At 41.2% G+C, this 7,576-nt stretch overlaps 1 pseudogene; it reads right to left on the bottom strand.

Moving 5' to 3' along the window:
* Positions 1–6,497: 6,497 nt before the first annotated feature.
* On the bottom strand, positions 6,498–7,007 carry LOC122745391 (annotated as a pseudogene).
* Positions 7,008–7,576: the final 569 nt, after the last annotated feature.

Below are 7,576 nucleotides of genomic sequence, written 5' to 3'. Positions count from 1 at the left end.
TTGCCCAGGGTCACACAGCTAGTAAGTATCAAGTGTCTGAAGCCACATTTGAACTCAGGTCCTTCTGACTCCAGGGCCGGTGCTTTACACCTAGCTTCCCCCAACAATATAGTGTATTAAATGCCAATGTTTTCTGCAGGAGTGCATCCAGGAGGGAATAGCATTCATACCCGATTGGGAGGAACAATCTATTTAACCCTGCAGGAAAGTAGGAGGGGAAGAGGATAAGGAAGGAAGGGTGAAAAAAGGGAGTGCAGAGCTGGGGAGAGGATAGTCAGAAGTAAAACACTTTTGAGGAGGCATAGGTAAAAAGAAGATGGAGTAAATGTCATGGGAAGGGAGTGAGATGGAGGGAAATAAGTTATGATGATTGATTATAATGGCAAAACATATGGTACCTACTTTGCTGGACTTTTGTGAAGAAAATTCTGTCAAGCTTAAGGTATTATATATAGGTTATGATGAACAGGATACTATCAGAAAAACCTGGAAAGACCTACATGAACTGAAGCAGAGTGAAATGTACTGTATACAAAATAACAGTAATAGTGGGGGATGATCTGCTGGGAAGCATGTGGTTATTTTCAGCAAGGCAGTGATCCAATATAACCCTGAAGGACTTATGAAGATTGCATCCCATCTGCAGAGAAAGAACTGATAGTATCTGAAAACAGATGGAAACATTAAAAAAAATTTTCTTTTCTTCTTTGACAATTCCTTAATCTAAAGTTTTGGGTTTTTGGGGGGGTTTTTTGGGGTTTTTACTGTTTTCTCTCACAACTTGCTAATGTGGGAATTTTTCCATGACTACTCATGTATAACTTCTTTTGAATTGCTTGAGTTCTTGTGGGTGGGGGGTGGGAATGGAGGGAGGAAGAGAAGTTGGAACACAAAGTTTTTAAAAATTGATGTTAAAATTTGTTTTTACGTATATTTTGGAAAATAAAATTCTATTCAAAGCAAAAAAAAAAAAGAGTGCATCCATGTAGTTTTATTGCACTTAGGCATATGGAAGACACTGTTGGTGATGAGGTCATGAGATGCACAATTTTTCAGTTGTAAGTGACCATTGCTGTTGTTGTTGCCAACTCCATTCCTCCCAAGGACACCCTGCCATGTCTGGTAGTCTAAGCCTACTCTAGCATTGAAGGCACCCAGAATTATAAGCTTTTTCTTTGGCCTCATCAGGGTTTGGCATCGTGGAAGCATAGGCACTGATGATGGTAACATGGCATTTTCCTGCAAGTGACAATCACATTGTCATGGGCCTGTCATTCACTCCTTGGTAGGCATAGAAGCTTGTTGACTACATTAGTTTTGATCACAAAACCTATACCATTCATGGTGCTCCCCTTCACTGTGGCCACTCTGGAAAAACGTGTATCCTGCTCCAAGCTGACCTTCCTTTGCCAGTCTTGTTTCACTCAGGGCTGATATTTGGATACAATAGCTTCTGAGTTCTCTTGCTGTTCATCTTTCAGGTCCACTGGATTTTGTTGTGTCTCTAAGTGTGCATACATTCCATGTACCAATGGTGAGTGGAATCATCTTTGCTGAAGTTTCTGTACATTTTTTTGTGTTTCAACCACATGGTGGGATCCTCAGCTGCCACAGTAATCAGGCCAGGGTTGGGTAAGCAGACAATTTTAGGGCACTTTTTCTAGCTCCTTCCTCACACCAGGAGGTGAGCAGTGTAGTCTTTAAAAGGCTGCTCAGACACGCAGGGGGCTGCCGAATCCCACTGCTGCTTCCAGCAAGAAGACAACTCTATGGCCTGGACCACCTGTGTGCAGGGTTGTGACAACAGCTCCCAATGTATCTGTACCTGTCACTTCATCACTTGCCTATTACCGCAGAAGGTAAGAATAGTAAAATAGGTAAGAATGGTAAAATGGTAATGGGTGATGTCTTTCGACTCATGCATAAATTGGATTTAAGTGAGGCAGAGTTTCACAAAGTCATCATCCATACTCTCTTCCAGAGTCATCACAATCCAGTAGCAGGACAGAGTCAAGATGCCTGGTGATGGCTCAAGATACAGTCATTTGCTTGTGGCAGACACCCCCCAACTCACCAATGGGTTTGAGACTCCTTGCTTACCCTCAGCCTGGTTTAGCCTGCCTCCCAAAACAGTTTACCAGGGTGTGACCGCTAGGCATGCTACAGCTTCTTGGAGTTAGTTGGATCAGATAAACACCAAAGGTGAAAAACAACTCTCGCACCAGAGGTACTAGTCTTCCCTGAACACCCTCCTGTGCTTTCCCAGTGAAACAATCTAGTGAAACAAGACTGTGCTTGCTCACATGCTTTTTAGCATAATGTTTCTAGCCATGTTGGACAAACTTAGCATCAAGGTCAGCTACCACACTGATAGTAAATTCTTCATCTTGAAAAGGCTACAAGCCCAGACTAAAGTGGAGGGAGTGTCGATGCATGATTTTTTTGTTTGCAGATGATTGTGCACTTAGTGAGTCTCTGAAACAGAGATGCAACAAAGTATAGGTCAATTCTTTGCTGCTTGTGCATCGATTCTTTGCTGCTTGTGCTAATTTTGGCCTAAGGATTAACACCAAGAAAACACAGGTGTTTCATCAGCCAGCACCACACCATCCATACGTGGAAACTTCAGTTACAGCAAATGGAGAAGTTTTGAAAACTGGACAAGTTCACTTACTTTAGCAATATACTTTCCAGGGATGTGCATATTGATAATGAGGTTGATGACATACACATTAATAGAGCTAGCTCAGTGTTTGGGAGGCTCTGAAGGAGAGTGTAGGAGAGAAGAACTATTAGACTGACTACCAAACTGAAGATCTACAGAGATAGTGTGCTGACCTCATTGTTGTGTGCTTGGAAAACCTGGATGATATACCAGTAGTACCATGTCAGAAAAATAAATCACTTCCATTTGAATTGTCTTCAGAAGATTCTGAAGATCACCTGGCATTATAAGATACCAGACACTGAGGTCCTCTCTTGAATTAAACTGCCAAGCCTTCAAACTCTCCTGCAGAAACTCCAAGGGGCTGGCCACATTGTTCAAATACCAAACATAGGATTGCCTAAAAGACTATTTTATGGAGAACTCACAGGAGACAAGCACTCACATGGTGGTCAGAAAAAGCAATATAAGGACACTCTCAAGGTCTCTCTTAAGAACTTTGGAATTGATTGCATGACATGGGAGACACTGGCACTGGACTGCCCAGCATGGCGTGCCCTTTTCAGAGAAGGTGCTGTGCTCTATGAGCAAAGCAGAATTGAAGTAGCTCGAAAACATGAGATGTACAAATTTAGAGAATCCAACCCAAATGTTCACATGGATTATTTGTGCCTGACCTGCGTTAGAGCATTCTGAGGTCATAATTGGTCAGACCCAGTGTAATTTGACTCTAACATAGTGATGTCATTTTGGTCCTCTTTGAGAACGAAGGACAGCAACCATCACCACCAACCAATTTGCATTTCTCTAATCACTAGTGGTTTAGAACATTTTTTCATATGACTATAGATAGCTTTAATTTATTAGTCTGAAAACTGCCTGTTCATATCCTTTGACCATTTCTCAATTGGTGAATGACTTGTATTCTTATAAATTTGACTCACTTCTCTATATTCTTGAAAAATGAGGCCTTTATTAGAAACACTAACTGTAAAAAATGTGTCCTGGCTTTCTGCTTTCTAACCTTGGTTGCATTGATTTTGTTTGTGCAAAACCTTTTTAACTTCATGTCATCAGAGTTATCCATTTTGCATTTCATAATGTTTTCTATCTCTTTTTTGGTTATAAATTCTTCCCCTCTCCATGGATCTGACAGGTAAACCATTCCTTCCTCTCCTAATTTGCCTATGGTATCACTTTTTATGTATAACAATTTCATTCTTTTGAGCTTCCCATCACTCTTGGCCCCTAGTTGTCCTGCCCACTTACAGAAAATGAACAATGAGCTTTATTCCACATTCTCTTGTCCACAAGTAAGAGTAGAAGTAAAGCTAAAAGGTCTCTGCTTTCCAGGCTGTTAGGTGAAGAGAACAGATGTAAGAAGCCCCTGCTCTTCAGCACATCAAGGAGTGAAAGAGAGTAAAAACAGGATTTAAAAGCCTCTGCTTTCTTGCCTGCTGGGTAGACAAACCAATAGAATTGGGGGGGGGGAAAGCTTACATTATACACAAAGTTCCACACCTGTGGACCTAGCCCACCCCACCCACCTCCACATTTGCAGTTAGGAAAACTTTTATTTTTGAATAATCTTATTGATAGTTTTTATTTTTACATTGCCCAAATTTCCTCCTGGATTCTTCTCACTCCCTAAAGAGCCATTCTGTATAATAATCAGTATTTTAAAAGAAAAAGAGTTAAGGGGGAAAAAATAGCAAAACTGATTAGTCCATAGGGGAAGAAAAATTCTGGAAATATATAATATTCCATACCTGCGGACCTCTCATTCTTGTAAAGCAATTGTGGGGGAAGATAGAGAAAGGGAAGGGTGAGGAAAGATGAGAAGACATTTTAAAGTTTTGCCTATTTTCATTCTAATTAGTTCACTTGCTAGAGTCCCCCACTCTGCTCAGCTCCTTGGGGTTTAGAAACAACACAGTATCATCTTCTCTTTTCCAAGCTCTGAGGGCAAGCTCTTCCTTGTACATGAGGAACTTTGTACTTCTTCCTTAGCTCCAAATCTTCAATGCTCTTTCCTTTCTTTCTCTGTGTCACATTCTTCACCCCCTTCCCTAACCTCCTGGCATAGGATAGAGTCCCCTTCTGTCTCTACATTATCTTTTTTGTTTTCTTCTTGGAAGTATTTCTTTCATTTCATTCTCTCTCATAGCCTGGAGAATAGAGACTTAATAATTACTAGCATTTAGACTTAGTCTACCAGCTTTTATTTTTTTTTTCCTCTAGAACAGACCAATTTGGTTTTTTTATTTTGTATTTAATATTTTATTTTTCTCCAAGTAAATATAAAAACAATTTTTAACATTCATTTTAAAAAATATTGAGTTCCTAATTCTCTCCTTCCCTTCCCTTCCCTCTCATTGATAAGGCAAGCATTTTGATGTGTAGTCCTGCAAGACATTTAAATTAAATGAGTCATGTTGTGAAAGAAGATACACACACACACACACACAAAACAAGAAAAAGAAAGTTTTAAAAAGTATGCTTCAATCTGTATTCAGACTCCATCAGTTCTTTCAGTGGAGATGGATGACATTTTTCATCATAAGTCGTTCAGAATTGTCTTGGATTGTTGTATTGCTGAGAATAGCACAATTGATCATCCTTTGATTATTACTGTTACTGTGTACAATGTTCTCCTGTTTCTGCTCACTTCACTTTGAATCAGTTTATGTAAGTCTTTACAAGTTTTTCTGAGATTATCCTGCTAGTCATTTCTTATAGTACAATAATATTACTTCACAATCATATACCACAACTTGTTCAGCCATTTTCCAATTGAAGGGTAACCCCTCAATTTCCAATTCTTTACCACTACTAAAAAAACTTACAAATATTTGTGTACATATAAGTCTTTTTACTTTTTTTTTTTTTTTAGTGAGGCAATTGGGGTTAAGTGACTTGCCCGGGGTCACACAGCTAGTAAGTGTGTGTTAAGTGTCTGAGGCCGGATTTGAACTCAGGTATTCCTGACTCCAGGGCCGGTGCTCTATCCACTGCGCCACCTAGCTGCCCCAGTCTTTTTACTTAAAAAAAAAATCTCTGGGATTCAGACCTAGTAATGCTATTGATAAATCAAAGGGTATGTGCAGTTTTATAGTCCTTTTGGCATAGTTACACATTGTTCTTGAGAGTGATTGAATCAGTTCATAACCCCACCAACAATGCATTAGTGAGAGTAAGGTTCAAGCTCCCCCAACTTCCCTCATCTTCCCTTCCACTGCAAAAGCTCTTTTCTGCCTCTTTTCTGGGTGATAATTTACCCCCATTCTGCCTCTTCCTTTCCCCTTTTCTTAAGTGTATTCCTCTTTCTCAACCCTTAATTTCATTTTTTAGATATCATTCCATCATATTCAACTTTACACCCATGTCCTCTGTCTATATATACTCCTTCCAACTGCCTAATAATGAGAAAATTCTTAGGAGTTACAAGTATCATCTTCCCATATAGGAATGTAAACAGAGTTTAATCTTACTGAATTCTTTAATGATTCCTCGTGCCTGTTTACCTCTTTATGCCTCACTTGAGTCTCATTTTTGAAACTCACATTTTCTATTTAGCTCTGGTCTTTTCATCAGGAATGCTTCAATATCCATTTTTTCCCCTTGAAGGATGATACTCAGTTTTGCTAAATAGAAAATTCTTTTTTTTTTTCAAAGCCCAGAACCTTTGTGGTTTTTAATCTGGGCAGGAAGGGGGGGTTCTAGGGTGGGCATCCTCCTTTCCGGGTATTTCCTGGTCTCCTCAGCTCAGGGTGACTGCTGTGGAGTGGGCCAATCACACCATTTCAACAACTCCAGGGTTCGGCTCCCCAGCTCAGGATTCCAGGGCTTTAATGATCGCTTCATTGGCTTCTATCCGGATCTGAACTTCAGCCCAGGCAGCCTCGTCTGACACTCCTGAAATCCAAGTGCGCCTTTTCCAGGTTGGATTTGGCAGCCACCAGGTCCAGCATGTCCAGAGCCACGGCTTCTTCTGCCAGCAGCTGCACTGAAGAATCTCATTTACCGTGACAGTACCGCTGCTCCCAAAATACTTGGTGGTGGTGCCATCCTTGGCATGCACGGTCACCACGCCAGGCTTCAGCACCTGCAGGGTGGGGACATGGGCGTCGAGGATCCCAAAGGCCCCACCCTGGGTTAGGATGTCCACCTGCTTCACATTGGCTTCATTGAAATATACCTGCGTTGGGGAGGCGAAGGTGAAGGACATCAGGCCCAGGGCAGCCTCCGTGTAAGCACAGGCTGGAGGAGCCAGAGGGGCTGGGATCCAGGCTTGGCACAGCAGGAGGGGACCACAAGGGCAGAGCAGGGCGGCGGGCAGCATGGTGGTGGTGGCAGACAGTTCGGGTAGCAGGAGCAGAGGAGCTGGCTGCCAGGTCAAGGACAGAGAGGTGGGCTGGATAGGTAATTCTTGCTTTTAATCCTAGCTCCTTTGCCCTTCAGACTCATTTTCAAAGCACTCCAAACCCTTAATGTAGAAGCTTCTAAATCTTGTGTGATCCTGACTATGGGCCTATAATATTTGAATGGTTCCTTTCTGGCTGCTTTCAATATTTTCTCCTTGACCTGGGAGCTCTAGAATTTGGCTATAATATTCCTGGGAGTTTTCATTTTGAAATCTCAGGAGGTGATCAGTGGATTTTTTCAATATCTATTTTGCCCTTTGGTTCTAGAATATCAGGACAGTTTTCTTTGATAATTTCTTGAAAGATGATGTCCTTTTTAAAATCATGGCTTTCAGATAGTCCAATAATCCTTTTTGTTTTTTTAAACAGTCCCTGCTTTCAAGGAGCTTTTTTTTTTTTTTTTGGCAGGGCAGTGAGGGTTAAGTGACCTGCCCAGGGTCACACAACTAGTAAGTGTCAAGTGTCTGAGACCAGATTTGAACTCAAG

This window comes from Dromiciops gliroides, chromosome 3 (genome assembly GCF_019393635.1).
Source record: "Dromiciops gliroides isolate mDroGli1 chromosome 3, mDroGli1.pri, whole genome shotgun sequence".
Lineage (NCBI taxonomy): Eukaryota > Metazoa > Chordata > Mammalia > Microbiotheria > Microbiotheriidae > Dromiciops > Dromiciops gliroides.
The sequence above is the reverse complement of the archived record's forward strand: the minus strand, read 5'-3'. Positions and strand labels throughout refer to the sequence as shown.